This window comes from Panthera onca, chromosome D3 (genome assembly GCF_046562875.1).
Source record: "Panthera onca isolate mPanOnc1 chromosome D3, mPanOnc1 haplotype 2, whole genome shotgun sequence".
Lineage (NCBI taxonomy): Eukaryota > Metazoa > Chordata > Mammalia > Carnivora > Felidae > Panthera > Panthera onca.
Window position 1 is genome coordinate 24625346 of NC_138350.1, and position 24765 is coordinate 24650110.

Consider the following 24765-nt stretch of genomic DNA (forward strand, 5'->3'; position numbering starts at 1 on the left):
GGAGTTCAGCTACTTCCTGGCTGTGTGCACTTGGCCAAGCTGCTTGCCCTCTCTGAGCCTTAGTTTCCCCATCTGTAAAATGAGGACCATCCTTGGAGGAGATTTGGTGAGCGCCAAGTCATTCTATTTGCAGTGTCCCTCACTTACTTGAGGGATGTGAGCTGGGCCCCGGGAGGACACTCACCCCAGCAGGAAGCGGCGAAGGATTTCCTGGCCAAGGCTTAAAGGCTCTCCACCTCGGGCAAGATCTCAGACCCGTCCCTAGAATTGTAACCACCTCACAGTCTGGCTCCTGGAGTGGGGTGAGGCGTTCCCAGTGTGGTCGATTTTGCAGAATAGGACCAAAGATCGTTCCCATCACTATGAACACGCCCCGCCTGGACCTCGAGTGTCCGAGGACCCCCTGGCTCCCCTGCCCAGTGCCCACCCCTTGTTCACAAAGCTGTGGAAATAAGGAGACAGGGGCACCCGGGTGGTTCAGTCGGTTAAGCTCGGGTTGATTTCGGCTCAGGTCTGTGGGTTCGAGCCCCACATCGGGCTCTGTGCTGACAGTTCGGAGCCTGCTTGGGATTCTCTCTCTCCTTCCCTCTCTGTCCCTCCCCTGCTCGCATGCTGTCTCTCTCTCTCTCTCAAAATGAATAAATAAACATATATATAAGAAATAAGGAGACAGATGAGAGAAGCAAGACCCAGCCTAGCCCTCCCTGGATTCCACTCCTGGCTTTTTGTCACAGGGGTGCATGCCCTGTCCTGGCCCAGGTTGTAGGGGCCGGAGAACAGCCAGGGGTTGACTGGAGGCAGAAAGGCAAGTCACCTGCTTGCTTTGCATCCCTGAGAGCTGAGGACACCTGCTGTCCACCCTGCCAGGGAGGGGAGGAGGCTGAATGTTCCCGGGGAGGGTGGAAATTTGCCACCCTGATTAAGGAGCGCAAGGGTGGTGATACCCCAAGGATACACCTGCTAAGGAGTAGAAAAACTATGACAGACACTGGGTTACTCTTTACCTCACATTCCCACCTGCTGCCTGCTCGCCCAGACCGAGTTGCAGGATGGGAGACTGAACACTGAGCCCTGAGCTCAGCGCCCTGCCCAGCTCGCTGGGTGCCCTGTGTGATCCCAAGCAGGTGCGCTCCACTCTCTGGGACCCAGCGATTTTTTTTTTAAATGTTTATTTATTTTTGAGAGGAAAAGAGAGAGACAGAGCACGAGTGGGGGAGGGGCAGAAGCAGGCTCCAGGCTCCGAGCTGTCAGCACAGAGCCCGACGTGGGGCTCGATCTCACGAACCCACGAGAGGATGACTCGAGCCGAAGTCGGACTCTTAACAGACTGAGCCACCCAGGCGCCCCCATGGGACTCCTCGAATCTTTAAAAACCACTCCCCTGTACATCAGACAGATGGTGAGATTTTGAATGAGGCAGGCACTAACATTTACTGGTTGGTAACTTTGTGTAAGTGGCTACCTTATACCTCTCCAAGCCTCGATGCCGCCATTTGAGAGACGAGGATGTTAATACTATCTGCCCACAGCGGGTGGAAGGGAGGGGAGGGTGGGTGATGGGCAGGGAGGAGGGCAGCCGTTGGGATGAGCACCGGGTGTTGTATGGAAACCAATTTGACAATAAATTTCATATTAAATTTTTTTTTAACGTTTATTTATTTTTGGGACAGAGAGAGACAGAGCATGAACTGGGGAGGGGCAGAGGGAGAGGGAGACACAGAATCGGAAGCAGGCTCCAGGCTCTGAGCCATCAGCCCAGAGCCCAACGTGGGGCTCGAACTCACGGACCGTGAGATCGTGACCTGAGCCGAAGTCGGACGCTTAACTGACTGAGCCACCCAGGCGCCCCATAAATTTCATATTAAAAAAAAATACTATGTGCCTTACAATGCGATTTACAATTCGACAGTGTAATTGTTTTAATAAAGTGCTTAGCACAGGGTCTGGAGCTCAGCAAATATTCATGAAGTGGTCATTGTCAGTGGCCAGCTGGTAAGCCAGCTTCTGGGGGTGTCTGGGAGGAGGGGCCCTGATGCATCACACGGCCAGTTTCCACGGTGCTAATGTTTCCATCATGACTGCTTTCAAGCCAGTGGTTCAACAACCGGCTTACAAAATTTCTGAATCTTTAACAATCCGTTCGAGTGAACTGGTGCGCACACCGGCTTCAACTCCACAAGGGCCATCTACTCTTGCTCTTAGTAGTATTTTTGTTATTCAACCAAGCAGCTTTGTTTTGGGGTTTTCCTTTAATAAATCTACATGAGACTTCACTTTCAACACTGGGTTCTGCAAGGCTAAAAATAGTCTGAAAGCCATCAAAGCAAAGGATCTGGTAAAGTCCCCTCCAGCTTGAAATAACATCCCAGGGGGCCTGTGCCCAAGCCTACCTCCTCGGAGACAATTCCCCAGACTCCCTCCAAGGCACAGAACCTTGCCCCATGCCTTTTTCCCTCAGAGTCACACTGGGCAAGTCAGAAAATACTCACCAAGTGAGAGGTACGAAAGAACCGAGAAACAAGATTCTCTCCCGACATTCTAGCTGTGTGGCCCCAGACAAATCGTTCGACGTCTCTGAGCCTCATCTAGTTCACAGAGCCGCTGAGAGGGCTTTTTAACGGGATAATGTATGTGGAGCATTTGTGAAGTGCACGCGCCTCAATCAAATGTAACTATTATTAAGAATACTACTAATGGGGGGCGCCTGGGTGGCTCAGTCGGTTGAGCGTCCGACTTCGGCTCGGGTCACGATCTTGCGGTTTGTGAGTTCGAGCCCCGCGTCGGGCTCTGTGCTGACAGCTCAGAGCCTGGAGCCTGTTTCGGATTCTGTGTCTCCCTCTCTCCCTGCCCCTTCCCCGCTCATGCTCTGTCTCTTTCTGTCGCTCAGAAATGAATAAACATTAAAAAAAAATTTTTTTTTAAAGAAGAATACTACTAATGGGGCACCTGGGTGGCTCAGTCGGTTAAGCGTCAGACTCGATCTCAGCTCAGTTCTTGATCTCAGGGTTGTGAGTTCAACCCCTGCATTGGGCTCCATGCTGGACATTAAGCCTACTTAAAAAAAAAATATATATATATATACATATATATATATATATATATATAATATATATAATATTATAATTATAATATAATATTTATATTTTTATTTTAAAATAAAATATTTAAAATATTTATATTTTAAATAATTATAATATTTTATATATAATTATAATTATAATATAATATTATATATATAATTTATATATAAATTATATAAATAAATAAATAAATAATATATATTATGTATATAATATATATAAATATATATATATATATTATATATATGTATATATTACCACTAATACAACCACCAGGTCTGGGCCCCTGCCCCCTGTAGAGGGTCTCCTACAATTTGTACACCCCAGAGCTGAGCCTCCCCACCTGCTCCCTTCCCCAGGCCCTCACTTCCACCCCCACCCCAGGATTCATTTATTTATCCCCTTCCAAACCCTCCAAGTCCATCAAACTGTGGAGCGGTTGGATAGATTTTTTAATTAATTGATGCAGAATCAATGGAGAAGTGATTGTTTTGGCCCTGACGGGGTGGGGAGCCATCCTGACTGTGCGAAATAAATGAATGACTCTGGGCAGAGCGGTGGGGAGGAGGGGTGGGGCCTGCACTGAGCTATGATTGGGCTGTGGGTACTGAGACCCGGGACGCCCAGCACCTGCTGTGAGAGGCAAGACAGAGAAGTAAAATGTGGTCATCATGTCCCCTCGGAGTCCAGGAGATCAGAGCTCAGCCCCGGACACCCCCACTAGGCAGCTCGATGGCCTCCCAGGGCTGCTGTAAGGATTCAATCCTGACACGTGCTAACGGCAGCATGGATGGCCCTTGAAGGCATCACGCGAAGTGACATAAGCCAGACACCGAAGGGCAAATAGTGTATGATTCCATTTCTATATGTACCTGCAATGCGCGAATTCATAGACACAGGAAGTAGAACAGGGGTTCCAGGAGGGAATGGGGAGTCACTGCTTAGCGGTCAGAGTTCTGTCTGCACGATGAAGAAGTTCTGGAAATAGAAAGTGGTGATGGTTGCACCACACGATGAATGGACTTCATGTCCCTGCACGACGCACCTAAACGTGGCTGAAATATTTTATGCAACCTATTTTACCACAGCTAAAAAAAAAAGAAGAAGAAGAAGAAGAAGAAGAAGAAGAAGAAGAAGAAAAGTAAGGTATGCAGGGTGCTTAATGCTGCTTGGCTTCTAGAAAGTGCCCACTGAATATACGTTATAGGAGCCCCTGGGTGGCTCAATCAGTTAAGTGTCCGACACTTGATTTCGGCTCAGGTCATGATCTCATGATTCGTGAGTTCAAGCCCCACATCGGGCTCTGTGCTGACAGTGTGGAGCCTACTTGGGATTCTCTCTCTCTCCCCCTCTCTCTGCCCTTCCCCCTGCGCTCTCTCTCTCTCTCTCAAAATAAACATTTAAAAAAAATTTAATAACAAAAAATAATCTGGGGCACCTGGGTGGCTCAGTCGGTTAAGCCTCTGACCTCAGCTCAGGTCATGATCTCACGGTTCATGAGTTTGAGCCCCGCGTCAGGCTGTGCACTGATAGCTCAGAGCCTGGAGCCTGCTTTGGATTCTGTGTCTCCCTCTCTCTCTCTGCCCGTCCCCCACTCATGCTCTGTCTCTCTCTCTCTCAAAAATAAACATTAAATTTTTAAAAAATAATAAATATACATTACAATTGTGATTATTATTATATTTATTGTATTATTAATAATATATTTCATGTTCGTATTACTATTATTCTTTTAAAATCACCGCGGTGAAGTGATATATTCATGTAGACTGTAAAATATGACCAAATATTCTTCCCATCCCTATATGCACACCTTTCTGAAGGGACTTGGCAGCTTCCATCAAGAGACGGGGTCCATTTCCCACCCCAGGAATCTGGGCTGGGCCACGTGACTGCTCTGGGCAACACATTTAGCTTCCCGTGGTTGCTCAAGGTTTGTAAATTACCACAAACTCAGTGGCTTAAAACGACACATTCTGTCCTCTTACGCATTTCTCAGACGTCAGAAGTCTCAAGGTGAACCTTAAGGACAGAAGCCGAAGGGTTGGCGGGGCTGGTTCCTGCTGAAGGTCCAGGAGATCAGAGCTCAGTCCCGGACACCCCCAGTAGGCAGCTCGGTGGCCGCCTAGGGAGAACCTATGTCTGCCTTTTTCAGCTTCCGGCAGCCACCTGTATCCCTTGGCGTGTGGCCTCTCCCTCCATCTTCAAAGGCTGTCGTTCGAATCTCTGCTTCCAACATCACATGACTTTCTTGTCTTCTGCAGGACCCCTCTGCTTCCTTCTTATAAAGACCCCCATGATTTAGGATAATCCTCCCCATCTCAAGGTCCTGAGCTTAATCACATCTGCAGAGTCCCTTCTGCAGATAATAAGGTAACATTTTCATAAACTCCAGGGATGCAGACTGGACATCTGAGGAGGGAGTAGGGACGTAAATTCAGTCGATAACAACTGACGAGACTTAACTAAATGTGATGCAGGGAGAAGCTTGAGAAAAGCTTGGGCCGTAGGGTTAGCCCCCCCTTGCTGGATAGCCCTTTCGCCACCAACAGTGCAAGCTCAAACTTGCCTTCTGGAAAATGAGAGACTCGTGGCTGCATTACCCCGGTCACCCCAGCCAGCGGCCAACCAGCCCGCAATGGTGGAGCCTCCCTGCCCCCGGCAGCCAATGGCCACCAGCTCCTGTGGGAGCCCAGAGAGGACCAGCAGAAGAACCTCCCAGTAGAGCTCAAATGGCCAACTCACGGGATCCTGAGTTAAATAAGCCATTCTTGGGGTGCCTGGGTGGCTCGGTCAGTTAAGCGTCCAACTCGATCTCAGCTCGGGTCTTGATCCCAGGGTCATGAGTTCAAGCCCCACCTTGGGCTCCATGCCAGAAGTGAAGCCTACTTTAATAAATAAATAAACAAACAAATAAACACAGTCGGTTAAGCATCTGACTCTTGATTTCGGCTCAGGTCATGCCCTCACAGTTCATGAGTTCGAGTCCCACATTGGGCTCCGTGCTGACAGCACAGGGCCTGTTTGGGATTCTCTCTCTCCCTCTCTCCCTGTACTCCTCCCCTGTTCACGCTCTCTCTCAAAATAAATAAATAAAATTTTATAATAAATAAGTAAATAAGCCATTCTTGGTTTAAGCCACTGAGTTTCATACTTTATTAAACAGCAAAAGCTCACTGAATCACCAGACAACCATTGAGAAAGTGAGAGAAGGGAACATTTACCGAACACCTAACTGTGCACAAGGCACATTTCTCACGTGATCACGTTGAAGTCGCACAAATGCCTCGTGTTAGGCATTAATTGTACCCATATTACCGATGAGGAAACTGAGGCTCAGACAGGGGAAGCAATTGGCTCAAGAACACATGGCTACTAGGAGTTTGGGGAGCCAGGTGTCAACCTCAGACCTGCCCGAGCCCCAAGCCACGGGTCTTCCTTCCAAAAGCCCCACCCCTGCCAAATCAACACGTTCATCTGCACGGCCGGCTTGTTCTTCCCGCTCACCCTTCCAACAGCTGCTACCACCTGCCCAAGCACTGCCCAGCCAGCCGCCCTGCCATCCGGTGGTTATTTATGGAGACAGGAAAGCAAAGCAGTTAAGCATTCATACACTGGTACATCAGAGTCAAATTCCAGCTCTGCCTCTTCCTGGCTGTGTGACCTAGAGCAAACTAGCTCCCCTCTCTGAGCCTCAGCTCCCTTGTCAGTAACATGGGGAACCCAACAATGCCTGCTACTTTCTGCAAGTGAAACGAGGAGAGTTGTGGAAAGCACTGAGCACAGACACTAGCATGTAGTGCGTGCCCAGTAAATGCTCGCTGTTCCGATAACTGACATTATTCTTGGAAGCCGGCGCTGGAGCGGTGCTTTGGCAGACCAAGAAGATGCCAGGCTCTACCCAACCGAGCAGGGCCTCCTACCAACTGGTTTCCATAGCGCTGACCATTTCAGGACCTGCCTCCTTCACCTTCCAGACAAACAAGAGACACCACAAAGCAATGAAAAGAAGAGCCAATCCTGACTCTGGACACCAGCTCCCCCCCACCCAAACCCACTCTGTGTGGCTTCCCTGATCGGGGCCTCAGTTTCCCCATCTCTGTCATGAGGGGACAGCCTTCTGGACGTTTCTTCTCTTCTTATCATTCTTCCTGCATCCAAGGAGCTCAGCGCTCTCTGCCCTTCAGGCAAATCTGACGTCAGAACAGGCTCCCCAACGCACACATTCAGTGCCAAGCTGGTTTTGATAATCCAAGGAACACTGTTATTTCTTGATGTGGTCCGCCACCCCCTTCCGCAGCCCATGGTAAATTTGCATTGGGGGTTGGATTCAGAAAGAGAAAAAAAAAAAAAAAAAGAAAGAAAGAAAGAAAGAGGGCTGTCTTTGAAGTGAATGATATGAATTATTTCGACCTAACTTACTAATTAAGACCTCATTAGCAGCCCAAATTTGTGATAGATCAGCAGAGGACTTGGCACAATGGTTTAATTTAATGATTTCTTGCATTACTTTGTTAATCATCTTTAGTCTGATTTAATTTATGCCAATGTGACTGTCCTAATTTCTAATTAAGGCATTGATGGCAGGGACGGCCGCCATAGCATAAGAATTTCAATCAAGGCTGATACAAAAGCAGATATTCGTTTTTAAGGCCTATGAGGTGGCAATTTGCTAAGCGGACTGCTTATTGTTTGATTCCTTCCCCTCCCACCACCCCCCCCCCCGCCCACCCCCCAAAGGTTGGGGAGGGTCTGGTCTTTGCCTGGGGCAGATGGTTTCTCACTAATCACAGACCGTTACAATCATCGATTTTTTTTTAAAGGCTGTGAAAAAGACCTTGGAGATTAACTAGACCAGCCTGCTCATTTCACACATGAGGCAACAGGGGCCAGAGAGGGTGAGGGGCTTGCTCAAGGTCACACAGCACTGCCAGACTCTCCTCCAAGACCACCCACTGGCAGACCCCAGGCGGCAGGTGGCAGCTTCTGAAGGAAATACAATTGCCTGGGATTTGGGTCAGTGAGTTGAAATTGGCATAATAACTCCGATAACCCCCAGTCCTTAAACACCAGGCTCCGAGCCAGAAAATTCCCTGCACCTTTTTCTCAAATCCACAAACCACCCCTCCACGTGGGTATTATAACTGCTGCCCTCTTGTTTTACAGCTGAGGAAACAGAGGCTCAGAGAGTCCGCCCAGGCTCCCAGAGCAAAGAAGTGGGATTTGAACCCAGGTTTGTCTGATCCCCACGTCTGCACACTTACCTATTACTGCTCTGGCTGCCTCTCCAGGTTACCACCTGAGGGATTCATAGAATTTGTATTCAGATGACAGCTAATGTCTTTTTAGGGTTTACCATGTGTCAGGCGCTGTGCTAAGCCTTTCACGTGAGAATCTCTCATTTGGTCCTTATAACATCCTATGAAGAAGGCATCATTCTTATGTCCAATTATACGTGGAGAAGCCAAGGAACAGAGAGGTTACGTGAACTACCCAAGGTTGCACAGCAAGATGGCAAGAGCTAAACTGTTCCCTCCTCCCTCTTCCTAACTCCAAAACTTCCTACACCTCACCTATCTCCTGAACTTGGCTGAGCTGGAATGTCTGGGCTTTGCCTACCCAGGGCACTCGAATATGCCTTGGGGCTTCTTTCATAGGGACAAAAACAGCCCCAGCCATGGGAAGAGCCAAGGATTCCCAGGTTTGCATCGTAGTTCATGCCACCAATTTGCATCTCCTGTCTCCTCCCCTGGCCTCAGTTTCCTCATCTGAAAAATGAGGGGACTGGATTGGAATCACCAGGGGTTAGCAAAAACAAGAAAAACAAAAAACCCTCATGGCTGCACCCCACCCCAGACTTGAAGAATCTGAATCTCTGGAGACAAGGTCCAGGACTCCTGATGGCAACGAGCAGGCTTGGCGATTCTGATCCAGCCTAATTTGGGGGAACCGCCACCGGACTCGATGATTCATGCTGGCCCTCCAACCCTGATGTGATGATAAATGCCCTCTTGACGTTGCTACTCAAACCATTCCTTCCCATGACCTCCTCCCCAGCACTGTAAATGGTACCCAGATGCTCAGATCAAACACTGGAGGCGTCCTTGGTTCCTCTCTCCCCGTCTCTAGGTACCTAATCCATCAGGGTATCCTGTCAGCTCGACCTCTACATACATCCTGAAGCTTCGACTTCTCTCCTCCCCCCTGTCCTGCCCTTAATGACTGCACCCGCCTCCTGCCTGTGTCCCCACGGCCAGCCTGGCCCCCTGCAGTCCCCCCCAGCACCCTAGTGACCTTGGCAAAATATAAATCTGACCATCTCCCCACCCCACCCCCCACCGCCCCTCCTGAGTCTAACAACCCCGGGGTATTCATCACTCAGTGAATTAGACCCATACTCCCTTTCTTGGACTGGGAGGCCCTTCGTAAGCTGGGGATCCCCACTTGTCCATTCCCCCGCTCCTAGCTCCAGTCCCACCAACTCTCACTCCATCCTTTCAACAGGCCAAGTCCACTCTAACTTCGAGCCTTGGCACCTGCTGATCCTTCCACCTGGAGGTCACTGCCTCAGGCTGTTTGACCTGCCTATCTCCTCCTTGCCCTTGTCCCCAACTTTCCCATCTAAAGGAGCCTCACCCAGGGCATACCCCACCCCAACAGCCTGCATTATTCCCTTCAGAGCAGGGACCAGCACCCGAAATTATCTCATTTCTTCTTTCGTCCGTTGTCTCCCCCTGCGACGTGCCATAATTAGAAATACATATTTGGTCTTTGTTCCCAGCTCCTGGCACAGAGCTCCTAAAACCCTTGGAATTTTGTGAGTGATGGGAGTGTCTTTTGTTATTCATAAGCCCCTTTCAACCCTACCTGAGTGTATGCTAATGAGGTGACTTTGGGGAAGCCCTGGGGGGGAGGGGGAGGGGGTGCTGGTTGCCCGGGGGACAAATCACGTGATTAGAAGGTTGGCACTTTTGGTCCCACCCCCAACCTCTGAGGAGGGGAGAAGGGCTGGAGGTGGAGTTCAATCACCAATGGTCAATGATTTAATCAATTGTGCCTAAGTAGCAAAGCTTTCCATGAAAAACTCTCAAGAGTGGGGTTCTGAGAGCTTCCAGGTCGCTGAACAGGTCACCAGCAAATAGGTGCTAGGAGGGTGGTGAGACCAGAGAAGGCATGGGGTCTCTGCCTCCCTCTTCCCATGCCTGGCCCCATGATTCTCCTCCACTTAGCTGTTCGTGAGTTGTATCCTTTATAACAAACAGATAATATAAGTAAAGTGCTTTCCTGCATTCTGCGTTCTCTAGAAAATTATCAAATGTGAGGAAGGGGGCTCATGGGAAGCCCAGACGTACAGCTGGTCAATCAGAAACGCGGGGACTTAGGATGGGTGTCTGGACCCGGGGCCAGTCTTGTGGCACTGAGCCCTTCACCAGTGAAGTCTGCCCTAGCCTCACATAGTTCATATTAGAGCTGAATGATAGGACTCCCAGTTGGTGTCCAGACAGAAAACTGGTTGGAGTAGGAAAAAACCCACACATGGGGGGGTCAGAGGTGCTGCGAGTGATAGGAAAAAAAACAACAACGCTGTTTTTTCCTTTGGTCGGTATGTGCTGCGGAGGCAGAGAAAGAGGCTTTTCTTTTTCATTTTACCCCCACTAGAATGTCACCTCCACGGAAGCAGGGTCCCACCTTTCTGGTGCACCACAGTGCCCCCACGGAGCAGCACACGACACAGGGTGTGCACCCAGAAGTACTCAACAGATGAACAAATGAAGAGAGGGTCACATGAATGACATCATGCTCCCGGAAATACAGTGATCCAAACTCCAGTCCTTGGGAATGTCCTAGAAGCAAAACCCTTCAGGAAGGATATCCTGGGGACCTTTCGTGCACAGCACAGCCTCAGACCACAATGAGAACCGACCCCGACCCAGACTCCCCTGTGCCCTTGAGCGCAATCCTGGAGAATTAAAAAGTTTCAAAGAAAGTGCATCTGCTAATGTGCAACATTTATGTTAGTCAATATAGATTTATTTAATGCAATAAATGACATAATTGGACTTTTATTTCCATAATATATTTTTCCAAGATAACTAATATTTTGAGGACCCGTGGCCTACTGATGTCTCCTGAACGAACATATTTCCTGTATTATTACTCTTGTATAAAACTGACATTTAAACAGTTTAATAAATGAGCTGATGTTTGACTTGTATCAGTTTCAATACATTCCGGGATATTAATAAAATATATTTCATAAGCCAGCTCAATAGACCATGCCGTAAAAATTCAATGATTTATTAGCGATACACTTGCTATTAGTTGGGACAGATACTCAAAATGCCATTAGGGTTAAAATAATAATCAATCAAACTAATTAGACCCTATTTTTCATATGCAAATATAATTAAGCATACATTTCTCCGTAACTTTAAAGAGAATTATGGAAGCTCAGTCTTGTATGAAGAGCCCCTCACTTGAGTTAATGAAATGACAGTGTCTCAAGTTGGATATGCAAACAAAATTGATGAACCATTCTAGGCTTTGAGGATCAGAGGGAGCTGGGATGGGAGGGAAAGGGCTAGGGAAGAACCACCCTGCATACCTCAGTCTTTTCTTCCCATCGCTGATGATGAGGGGAAAGTTTCAAGACTCAGTGAAGGCAAGGATGTTAGATCCAATATGGCGCCATGGGCAAGAACATGGACTCTGAGCCCACATTGCTGTGTTCAAATCTTCACCAAAAGGGTAGACGGACGTTAGGCAAGTTAACCTCCCTCTGTGCCTCAGTTTCTCCCTCTGTACAATGGGAGTGATGACAAAAGTAGCAGTGTAGACCTTGGGGTTTGCTGGAGGGAGTCCGTGTGCACCTAGCCCATAGCAAGCGCTCAATAAACATTAGCTGTTTTCAACTGGGAAGCAGTTCATTTGCCCCCCCAGCTTCCTCTGCAAGACCTCTCAGCCACTCGCTGGCTGGGTGACCCTGGGAAAATCTACTGCCCTCTCTCTGAACATTCAGAGAGTTGTTCTAGATGATTCAGAAGGTCAGCGCTAACAGTTGAGAAGGTTGAAGAATGATCATCCTTAACCATTCTTTCTGCCTCTGGGTCCAATGCACAAAACCTAGTTGCGTCCTAGGAAAGGAGTCAAAATGGTGGAAGAAACCAGAACTAAGCCAGGGCAGAAAGCCATGGCATCCAGGACTGGTATCTTCAAAGAAACCCATATTGGGGAGCAAGACAGAAATCTAGACTGGCCAAATGCTTGGTGTATTCATTAAGGCCAGGGTCTACAAATACTTTCTATAAAGGTCCAGATAGTAAATAGTTTAGACTTTATAGACCATACAGTCTCTACCCCAACTACTCAACTCTGCTGCTACAGCATGAAAGCAGCCAGAGACTGTGTTTCAACAAAACTTAATTTGCAGACATGATGTAACAAACAAACCCAAAAGCGTGCAATGGCTCAACGATGGCGGCTGTCTATTTCTAGCTCTTGCAAAGTCCAGGGAAGACAGTTGTGGTCGGGCAACTCTCCAGGGTGACTTCCCTCCAAGAGACAGCAGAGACCCAGGTACTTGCTGTATCGTGGCTCCCTCCACCCTCAGCACGGGATGTCTAGCTCCCTGAGTTCCATCAGTGGGAAAGGAAAGAGCATGAAGGGTCACGCCTGGGAGGGTCCGGCTGTGAAGTACATCGCTCCGCTCACATTTGACGGATGCTTGGTCTTATGGTCGTGCCAGCTGTGAGGGAGGCTGGGGGAAGGGTCTGAGCTGTGTGACCTGGAGGAGGAGCAAACAGATTTGGGGAGCAGCTAACAACGTCTTCCACAGAAGGGAGAAGCTCCACTTGTCAGGATGTGTAGCGAGATTCGGTCACCTTCCCCATTCTGTCTTTTCATGTAAGGTTGGCCATCTTGACAAAGAGTGTAATTATGCTCTTGGAGGTACTTCCCCCAAGACTTCCAGGGTCAGCTGCCCATCCCCTGTCCTCCACATTCGCTCCCCATCTTTATCCCTAACAACCTTCCCCGCTTCATCTGTCTCTCCTCCTAGGCAGGCTCTTTCATTCCTGAGGACAGGGTCAAGTCTGTGGCTCACCCCTGCATCTGTCTTCACCTTGGCCACAGGGGAGATGCTTGATAAAAATTAATTAATCCCCGAATAGATGAATCTAGGCTGAGTTATAATGATCGAGCATGTAAAGGTGGGTTTAAATAACAGAACCAAAAATAATTAAAAGGAGCAAAGAAATGGATGTGGCATATCCCTGGGAGAAAGCCCAAGAAAGTCAGAAAGAGTCCAGGCAAAAAGAAAATCTGGAAAGTTCAAGAGAGCCCAGAGCCAAATGTAGCCCCCAGCTGTGGCCACTCAGCCCTAAAGAATATGAAAAAAGGTGTGTGCGTGTGCACCTGCACGTGTGTGTACGTGTGTGTGTGTGTGTGTGTGTGTGTGTGTTGGGTTATGCTGATCTCTTTGTCTGAGACAAGAGCTCATGAGTCAGGCTCTAACTTGGTCTGGCTTTCCAGCCCTTCCTTTCCTCCTCAGGTTAGAACACGCAGGGGGCCCTGGAGAGGAGAAAGGTAATTATGCCCAATGGGTAGAGAGCAAACTCAGCATTTTTAGCAAAAAGGCTGTGGGCCCGCCAAGGGACATCTGTGGCCAGAAGCCTGGCTTCAGCCACAAAACGTATTTGCAGTCTTAGTAAGAAAGAGGGATGAAGTGGCTGGGGCCTCCTGCAGCACCAGCCTTTTTTAAAAAATCATTTCAAAATTAAATTAAATGCTATTAAATTAGCAAAAATGCCAGGGGAGACTGGGGAGCAGGTCGCTCAGATAAATGGCCCAGGCTGGGCACCTTAAAATCACAGAGATGTCAGATGCCGGGGCCAGAATCCGGATGACCCAGGGAGTTTTCCCAAAAGCACAGAGCAGGGCACAGCTCTCACCGAGAACGGGGCTCCACAGGTCTGCAGCCCGGCTTTGTCTCTTAGGAAAGCCCCGGGAGGTGATTCTGACACCACACACACACACACACACACACCCCAGTTACAAAGCAGGGATGGACAGCAGCACCTTCATTTTGCAGAGAAGGGAGGGCAGTGACTTGCCAGGTTCTCCCAGCAAGTTACAGGAGACCACAGAGGGGAACCGGAGGCTTCTCAGTCCCAGGACGCTGTCCTTTCCCAAGAAAGGAGATTCGGGAGGATTCCAAGGAAGGAGAAGGGAGGTCTCGGGCAGGAGCAGCTTTCCCTTCCTCTGACTCCTGCTGATGCATTCAGAGGGTGTTCCGGGGGCTATGGGCCCAGCACGCAGGACCCAGTGGTGGCCAAGTCCCAGCCTGTAACATACGAGATGATTTCAGCTACTGATAAATGCTGCGATGGCAAGGAGCAGGTGAAGAGACACTGACAAGAGGGCGCTCACTTTAGCAAAGGCAGTCCTGTGGCTGCTTTGAGGCGGTGACATTTGACCGCAGATGTGAACGATGAATAAGGAAATCCAAGGATGAGGAACAAGGGGTACCATGGGAATGTCTAGTGGGAAGGGGCAGGTCAGTAACCTTGGGGTAGGGGGTCCCCCGGGAGGCGTCCCTGCAGAAAGCAATCTCTGAGCTAAGAACAAAAGGACAGGGCAGAGTCCATCAGGGAAAGATGGGATGGGGGGAGGTTCCATTCATTCATTCAACATTGTAGCAAATCCCTAAAGGGAACCAGGAATTTCAGTAAAGCTGGGTTTCTCCATCTCACCACTATGGACATTTGGGGCCGGACCATTCTTTTTTTTTTCTTAAGTGTATGTATTTATTTTGAGAGAGACAGAGACAGCTCGAGTAGGGGAGGGGCAGAGAGAGAGGGAGAAGGAGAGAATCCCAAGCAGGCTTCCCGCTGCCAGCGCAGAATCCGACTCAGGGATTGAACCCACGAAGCCGTGAGGTCACGACCTGAGCGGACACCAAGAGGCGGACGCTTAACCGACAGAGCCACCCAGGCGCCCCAGGGGCTGGGCCGTTCTTTGTGGTGGGGGCCGTCCTGTGCCTTGTAGGATTCAGTTGGGGCCATCCCACACCTCAGGGACCAGATGCCAGTGGCACTTGCCAATTTCATCAACCAAAACTGCCTCCAGACATGGCCATATGTTCGCTGCCCCCAGCAGTGGTTAGAGCCACTGTACTGGGGGCGCCTGGGTGGCTCAATCGGTTAAGCGTCCGACTTCGGCTCAGGTCAGGATCTCGCCATTCATGAGTTCGAGCCCCGCGTTGGGCTCTGTGCTGACAGCTCGGGGCCTGGATGGATCCTGCTTCAGATTCTGTGTCTCCTTCTCTCTTTGCCGCTCCCTCCCTCCCTCTCTCTCAAAAATAAATAAACATTAAAAAAAAATTTTAAAGAACCACTGTACTGAAGTGTAATGAGAAAGAGAATAGTAATATAATATAATACAATATAATATAATAAATATAATTCTTCAGAGGAGGTGGAGCTTTGGGAGGAACATACCTAATTCAGACCCTAAAATACTCCCGGCTCAGGAGTCTGTGTGGTGCATTTCTGCAAACCCAAGCACCTCAACTTGGGCAGAATCATCTGTGGACATTTAACACCTGAATGGGGAGACCGGGTGGAGAAGTCTGGGATGCAGGGTGGTGGGGGGAGCTAAGGGAGGGGCACGTGGAAGGTGATCCTGTCTCCTCCCACCCGGGTTGAAAACCACCTCTCCCAGCTGGGTCCCAGTGGGTCTGCCCACCCGGTTCAGGAAACGGTTAACCAGAGATGTTTATTTATGAACTTGGCCTATTACTGTAGCATAATTTGAATACAGTGCCTATGAGGTTTTTTATTGCCGGCTATAATTTCATTTTTAAAGCTTCCCCTATGCCATACTTTAAAAATGATATCTCAAACAAGAAATAAATTCTGTTTTGCAGCTGTGTTAACTATATTTACCCATGGGACACACTATTTTGTCCTTGACACAAATCCCCGGGGATTTCACTGAGAATTGCTTTGGCAGCTCTTTCGCTCTCTCCCCACGCAGGGAGAGCATTGCTGCTATTCTCTGGGACACCCCACAGAGCCTCAACTGCAGCCCCAAGAGGTCTGAGTCTCCCGGGGGCAGAGAAGGAGCTGAGAAGCTTCCAGCCTGAGAGGGGCCTCAGCCCCTCCGCAGCAGGCCGCGCGGACGCGGTGACACCCGGGGCCCTTCCAAGCCTTTGGACTATAAAATTAGGGCATTGGGCAGAACAGTCACCACTGCGAGCCGACCCCCTCCTCACCCCTCCTTGGCAACAGCCGGAACCCTGCAGAATCTCTCCCCCTTCCTCCCCTGCTCTCCTGAAGTCTGTGATGGCGTTTACATAATTTCCGCATCTGTAGAAGGATGGCGCAGGATCCTAAGTCTCTGGCTTCCATAATTTTCAAGCTTTTTTTCATTTTTTCCTCAAAATGAAAAAAAAAAAAAATATGGCAGGGCCCAACTGACAGTCACAATAGCTTACATTTATTGAGCGCTTACTCTTCGCCAGGTACCCTGCTAAGACCGGATGGAAGCGCGGATGTCAAGTGATATTGACAGCAGCCTTGGTGTGTGCGTGACACGCCCCCATTTCGCCGATGAGGAGACTGAGGCTCGGAAAGTCCGAGGGAGTGTCCACCCCGGTGAGCCCAGAGGGGTCAGGAGAAGAGGCGTCGAGAGCTACTCTCCCCCGCCCCACACCGCAAGGGGGCGCGCTCACATTGGCCCGTGAGATGAGCTCCTGCTTCCCGGTAAGTCCAGAAGCAATGTTGTCGTCGAAGAGGGAAAGGTGTGGGTGGACACAGGGCAGCCTGCTGGGTGCGACACCCCAGGGCAGATGAGGAGCCGGGGGTGCAGGGAGCAGGAGAAGAAAGGGAGGCCAGAGGCTGTCAGACAGATCCTCACACAGCAGCAATCCTTCTGAGCACCTCCGCGTTGCAAAAACACAAAAACTCCAGGTTTGATGCTGGGCAGCCCAGAGCTCAAGTACTGACTCTTGGTTCTCGGTTGTTGGTTCTACAAAACCATTTCCGGCTCTGTGACCCAGGCAAGAGGCACCACTTCCCTGCAACCCTGCTTCCCCATCCTTAAAATGGGGACATTGCCACCTTCATTCACACTACCTATGATTTATTATCGTTTACTGAACACCTAGTGCTTTGATGGACATAGAGTCTGGCTCTGGAAAGACCAAGAGAGGAAGACAGAAAGAGAAAGAAACCAGGGCAGCAGAGGAAACATCAGGTGAGAGGTGTGCTGGCAAGAAATTAAAAAGACCTGTGTTCCAGGGGCGCCTGGGTGGCCCGGCTGGCTATGCGTCCGACTCTTGGTTCCGGCTCAGGTCATGATCTCCCAGTTTCACGGGTTCAAGCCCCGCATTGGGCTCTGCGCTGAGAGTGTGGAGCCTGCTTGGGATTCTCTCGCTCTCTGCCCCTCCCCCACATACACTGTCTCTGTGTCTCTCAAAATAAATAAATAAACTTAAAAAAAAAAAAAAAAGACTTGTGTTCCAATCTGTAACTTGTCATTTGCTTGTTAGTTACGAGAGCCTGGAAGACTTAGAATCTGGAGAAGAACACGGTCTTTGAAATGTTCAGACCTTAGCTCCACCATTTGTGGCTTCCTGTCTCGAATCTCAGTCTCCCTTTGGGGAAAATGGAAATAATCACGCCTGTCTCACAGGAAGGTTAGACGAAAGGGTAGGCAATAATCTCGCACTCCATTGCCAAGAGCATGACACCCAGGGGCCAGTGCTGGCCCCGACAGGAGGAGAGAGCCATGCAGACAGAGAACCATCCTCAGTCTTCCCAGACATCTGTGGGAGTAAATGATCGCTGTTTTAGGCCACCAGGTTTGGGGCTGTTTTGTTACGCAGCATCGCTGAGTCCATAGCTAACTAATACAGTAGAATTCAACCCCTAAAAGTAATGTCTATAAAGTCATAGAAATGGCTACTATTTTTTTTAATATTTACTTATTTGGGGGGAGAGTACAGGTGGGGGGGGAAGCAGAGAGAGGGGGACAGAGGATCCAAAGTGGGCTCTGTGCTGACAGGCTGACAGCAGTGAACGCGATGTGGGGCTCGAACTCGTGGACTGCAAGGTCATGACCTGAGCCGAAGTTGGACGCTTAACCGACTGAGCCACCCAGGTGCCCCTGGCTACTATTTTTTGAGCACAACTGTGTGCCAGGCACTGTCTTAAACACCTTGCATGTTTGGGGCGCCTGGGTGGCTCAGTCGGTTGAGCGTCCGACTTCGGCTCAGGTCACGATCTCGCGGTCCCTGAGTTCGAGCCCCGCGTCGGGCTCTGTGCTGACAGCTCAGAGCCTGGAGCCTGCTTCCGATTCTGTGTCTCCCTCTCTCTCTGACCCTCCCCCGTTCATGCTCTGTCTCTCTCTGTCTCAAAAATAAATAAACGTTAAAAAAAATTAAAAAAAAAAAAAAACACCTTGCATGTTTTACCTTATTGGATTTCCATTAACAACCACAGGAGGGAGGCATATCATTACCACCATTTTCCCAAGGAGCTAAGGCTCAGAGAGGTGGGATCACTTGCCCAAGGGCACACAGCCGGGAAAAAGTCAAATTTTGGACCCCCCCCCCCCACCTTGAACTACTGAGCCACGAGAATCTCCAGGCTGTCAGGGTTTGAGCCTGGTGCCCAGCACTGAGTTAGGGAGACATGAAGGGATGGTCTCTGTGCTTCAGAAAGGCACCAGGGGCAGACCAGCTGGGTCTGGCCAACCAGGACCCTGAATGCAGGCAGACCCTTGCCTGCTCCGTGCCCCTACCAGAGCCTCCCCCCTCCAACAGCAGCCATTCAAGCTGAACACCTCCCTTGCAGCCCTCTGGCGTCAACCCTATAAATATTAAACCAGCGGTAATTAGGGGAAATCAGCCCATCACCGCGCTCGGGAGCCCTGCCACGTCTCCCCACCAGGCCCAGGCTGCCTTTGACTAGGGAGCTTTGTTTCTTTTAATTTGGGGACCTCATACAAGGCATGTGTCAGGCACCGGGACATCAAGCTCATCCCCTGTGAACCAAGGCCCCGCTGGCGGAGCCCCACCCCCTCGGGGCCTTGCGGGTTCTGCCAACAAGCAGCAGAGAGGCTCTGCACAGAAGGGGGGGGTACCGCAGGGCTCCTGTCAAGGCCCAAGACCCCTCGGGGGACCCACATCGTTTTTGTGGATCGTGTGGCGTCAGGCACTGGTGTCATGGCTTTGCGGGACTGATGGCGCATGATGCATGGCGACAGGTGTCACATCAGAAAACACAGCTCCCCGCACGCTCAGGTGGGACCACAGGCCCCAGGGGCTCTGAGAAAACCAAAGATAGGGAATGTCCAGCCAAGAGGGCTGGGAGCACAAGAAAACACCAAGGCCACCCATCCCCCTCTCTTGGGAAGCCAGCCGCCAAACTTCCCACCAGGCCTCATGGAATCGGGGTAAGTGAGAGGTCGTCGGGACGGTGGCCCAACCCACACATATTCGTGAAGGACCACAGCTTCCGTGGGCCGCGTGGCTCTCCACCCAACACACAGCAACAATCCCCCTCCATGGGCCTCACATCTCGCATAACTGATCCTGCCCAATCCTGGCAACATCTTTCCTCGGAAGATGGTAACATTGGCCCCTTATACAGATGGGGAAAGTGAGGCACACGAGGCCGTAAGGCATAGCAGCCGCAGGCATCAGCTCTGGAATCACAGAGAACTGGATCTCAGTCCTGACTCTGACCATCCCTAGCTGTGTGACCTCAGGAAACTTACCTGACCTCTCTGAGCCTCAGATTCCTCGTCTGTAAAAAAAGGTATTAAAAAAAAAAAAACACCTACCCCTTGAGGGTTTTTTTTTTAAAGTTTATTTATTTTTGAGACAGAGAGAGACAGAGCATGAATGGGGGAGGGTCAGAGAGAGAGAGGGAGACACAGAATCAGAAACAAGCTCCGGGCTCTGAGCCGTCAGCACAGAGCCCAACGCAGGGCTCGAACTCACGGACTGCGAGATCATGACCTGAGCCGAAGTCGGCCGCTTAACCGACAGAGCCACCCAGGCGCCCCGGTTGAGGGTTTAATGGGATCAGACATGTGGAGTGTGTGAGGCAGAAACTGATACATGGCAAGCACAGAGCAACTGTTGTAATTATTTTTACCAAAAACCACACGACTCAGAAGGGTTGGGGGGGTGAAATTCAAAGCCAGGTCAGTTTCATTTGGAACCTGTGACATGTCCCCTGCCTCTTCACACCCACCCAGCACCCCGGCGGGCCCCCAACTAGTCCCCAACACAATTTCTCTTTCCCAACATGGCCACTCACCACCCAGCCTACCAGCACCATGGGACAATCACAGCCTCCGTATTCGCAGACGAGGGTACTATCGGCCAGGTTTCTACACAGGCACCCAACAGGGCAGACGGACTCACTCCCATTTTGCAGCTGGGGGGACTGAGACCCAGGAAGGTAAGGTAAAGGCACAGTCCCACAGCCCATGACTACAACCCAGGTCTCTGGTTTTTAAAAAATTTCCTTCAGCCCCTTGACCAGCTTAGAGTTCACACAGCAATTGGACGTGTTAACTTGATCCGTTACATCCTCCCAGCAATAACACGAAGACAGGTGTGAGGCCCATTTCCTGCATGGGGAAACTGAGGCTCCGGCTGGACACCTGCCCCACCCAGGATCTCAGAGCCGGTCAGAAGCAGGATGGAGACTGGAATCTGGCATTCCCATCCCCCAGCCTCCCCTCACCCTCCGGGCAGGAGGCAGCCCCTGCCAGGGTGCGGTGTGACGGGGCGCCTGCGTGGCCCCCATCAAAGCAGCCCGACCCCAAATGACACTGTCCTGAAAACAAAGCGCCTGCTGCACCCAGCCCGTGGCCCTGCAGGCGCGCGCCCACGGTGGCGGCCCAGACAGACCCACCTTGTCCGCGTCCGCGTCCCCGCGGAGGAAGGAAAGCAAACCTCAGACCCGACAGAGGCCCCACGAGTGGCAGATATTAATTGGTGCAATTAGGCAGGCCTTTCCCAAGGCCGTAGAAGCTGCAGCATCAATAATTAGACTCAGATTGGAATTCCTTGGGCTCTGCGTGTAAACAGGACACTCTTTCTGCAGTTGCGGTAAATGATTTGTTCAAGGGGGGGAAACATTTACTGTAATGTGAAAGGAGCAATTGACTGTATTAGTAGTGGATGGAAGTCTGCCTTCTGCCCAGGCTCAAGGAAAGAAGCTTTCGGACACAGGGTCCCCCCGTCATTGGGGTGGCCTGGTTTTGGAGTCCGAAAAACTCCGACCTGGCCTCTGGTCGTAACTCTCCTACTTATGTGCTGTGTGACCTTAGACAAGCAACACAAGGTCTCTGAGCCCTCCTTTCCTCATCGGAAAGGTAGGGATGATACCAGCACACGCCCATAAGGCAGAGAAGGAGATCAGACGAGCCAAGCATCCAGAAAGCGCTCAATAAAAATGAGCTGCTGTCATCATTGTTATTAGTAATGATACTAAGTATCGTCACCTTTGAAGCATCCCTGGGGGCCAGAGGAGCTCACAGTCCACTACCCGTCTGCCAAAGGAATACACCAAAACAAAACAGACGAAAAACTATACCCCACCCAGCAACAGTTGATGAAGCGTCGACTGTTTACAGGGCTGAATCCGACAACCCTGCTCTCAGGATGCTGAGTCTTTGGTGAAGACAGACACAGAAACAGATAACGGCCAAAACCTCACCTCGGACAGCACTTCGCAGTTTACATAGCATGCCTACCTCCTTCGTCCCCAGATCTCGGATAACACTGGAAAGGTGATGCGATCAATGCCCACTCTGTTGATGAGAAATCTGAGCTGGGACGTCACTTGCCCAGGAGCACACGGCCAGGAAGAGACAGAACTAGGGTTTGAACTCAGATCCAGCTGCCCCGTTAGCCATCACAACCCCTCGGCAAATTGCCTCCAGGGAAGGAGGTCGTGGACACCAATCAGGATAATCCATCACCTGGAAAGGAGTCTGCTGTGGGGCCTCACGACCGGGCACAGGGTTGGCTGACCCCGTCCTGAGGCCCCTCCAAATGGAGAGATGACCTTGCCCCTCCATCCTCCTCCTTCTTACCACGACCCCCACGGCAGTTCTCCCCCAGGACTGTCATATGCCTCATGGGTGCCCACTCTGCGTGCTCTTGCTTGGGGGCCTCATCCCTTCTGGGGCACCCATCTCGGATCCCGGGAGCAGCCCTCTGAGACAGAGCACTGAGTTGGAGGTCAGGCAGCTGGGTTTTGGTCCTTCATCCGTCTCGGACCAGCTGGGTGGCTTGGCCCAAGTCATGGCACATAGCCTCAGTTGCCGTATCTGTCAAATGGGGATGAAGACGGGGCTATCGAGGGTGAAAACGGGAGCTCCACCGGGGCAGGGAGCCGACTTGTGTCCATCACTGCATTCCTGGCACATGGGAGACCCTCCTATGGACACTCAAGTATGGAACAAAGGAAAGACAGAAGGGGGGAGGGAGGGTCAGGAAGAGAAGACGGAGGAGGGACAGAGGGAGGTGGGGAGCGAATCTTTTCCATCCTTCAAACCCGACTCTATCCACTCATATGTGGAACTTGAGAAACTTAACAGAAGACCATGGGGGAAGGGAAGGGGAAAAAATAGTTACAGACAGAGAGGGAGGGAGGCAAACCATAGGAGACTCTTGAATGCAGAGAACAAACTGAGGGTTGATGGGGGGGGGTGGGGGAGAGGGGAAAGTGGGTGCTGGGCATTGAGGGGGGCATCTGATCACGGGAATCTACCCCCAAAACCAACACACTGTATGTTAGCCAACTTGACAATAAATTATATTTTAAAAAAAAAAACCGACTCTATAGCCAGCATCTGTGAAGTTCCCAGGGTCTTTCCAAAGTAGCGGGGGGAGGAGGCGTGAAATAATGTTTAAATCTGAGCCTGTGGCCTCCTTATCAATAGCACCCAGGTTCCCAGTGGACAGGCTGCTTCCCTCGGGGCCTCGTCCTCCTCATCTGTGGGCAGGGATGGGAGTCACAGTCCTGCCTTGCCGTGGGCATGGTAAACCGAGGCTAGCTGGTCTCTAAAAGCACTCCGCGCCTGACCAATAAGCATGTGCTACTTGTTACGTTACCACCCTCCCCACCAGCTTGCTCACCTCGTACAGGTTAAAATCACGGGCTCTGAACCCCTGCTCTTTCCATACTAGCCGCAGGGACCTTTCTCCCCCTCCGTGGGGCCTCAGTGTCTGCATCTGTAAAATGGGCCTGAAGGTAGTTCCAACCTCCCAGGGTGGTGGTGTGGTCTGGAGTGAATTAATGCAGATACTCTGCACTGGGTGAGGCCAAGCCTGGATTTTCATTCCTGCTCCTCCCTCCCACAGACGTTCAAGGTGCCCCTACTCGGCACCGGGCCCTCTGCTAAGCGCTGGGGATACAGCAACGAGTAGAATCACCCAGGCCCTGCCTTCCTGGAACTGATACCCCGTCACTCTTTCCTGGATGTTTCTCTCCCCCAGGGAGCTCCAGGGGAGGAAAGAGGAAGGTTTCCTCCAGATTTTAAAGTCCAGAATTGGGGGGGACGCCTGGGGGAAAACTGGTCAAAAGGTCAACTTGTGCCTCAAGGCAACAGGCAAGAGGCGATGAGCTTCCCATCACAGAGATGTGCCTCATCACAGAGATGTGCGTGCAGAGGGAGGTGTGGGCAGCCCCCCGGCCAGGATTCCGACACTGGGAGAGAAAGGGCTAGGTGGCTGTGGGGTCCCCTGCAGTCAGAGGAGTGTGAAGTGGGGTCAGGATGCTGTGAACAGTCCCTCGGCCCTCCTGCCCCAGCTGGGCTCTGGGGAGACAGGGAGGTAGTGAAGCCAGTACCCCACCTTGGTCCCCCGCCACTGTCCGGGCGCATGGCCCTGTTCACCTGTGGGTCTGCAGACTGCAGTGGGCTGGGGGGGGGGGGGGGGTTTAGATTCAGACCAGGGCCCTCAGGCCCAGAACCCAGGCTATTTCCAGGCCCAGGCCGCCTCCCAGGGAGACAGCACAGGAGCCCTGTGTGCTGGGAGAGCCAGCTGTGGGCCCGGGAGGAGGGAGGAGGGAGGGGAGGAAGGTGAGATGGGGGAAGGAAAGGGGAGGAGAAGGGGGAGGAAGGGGGAAGGGGAAAAGAAGGAGAAGGAGGAGGGAGGGGAGGATAGGAAAAGAAGGAGGAAGCAGGAGGGGAGGAGGGAGGAGAGAGGAGGGAGGAGGGAGGGGGTGAGAGGCAGCAGGGAGGATATTTTAGTGCCCCATGAAAACCTGAATAAATAGTGTCTAACCTTTCCTGCTCCCACCGCCTTATCTCAATATCCCATTTAATAGCGCTTTGAGGCCCCACTAAAAGAATACGAGGGCTGTTATATCTGCTCTAAGTCACTGTTACTACGGGCCTGGCTGTCGGCTGCGGCAACACCCGCCCTCGGGGATCCCGGCTTCCCCGTTCCTGATGGCAAGTGTGGGTCCTGTTCTTCTAGAGAGGCCTGGTGCCCCTCGCCCGAGACCCACCAAGGCATGGAGACGATGCCAGGCAGTGGGGCCCCGCCAGTGACACCCGCTTTATCGCCCCAGGTCTGCTGTAACCGAGTCCCACAGCCGGGTAGCTTCCATCGGAGAAATGTATCGTCCGCGGTCCTGGAGGGCAGAAGTCC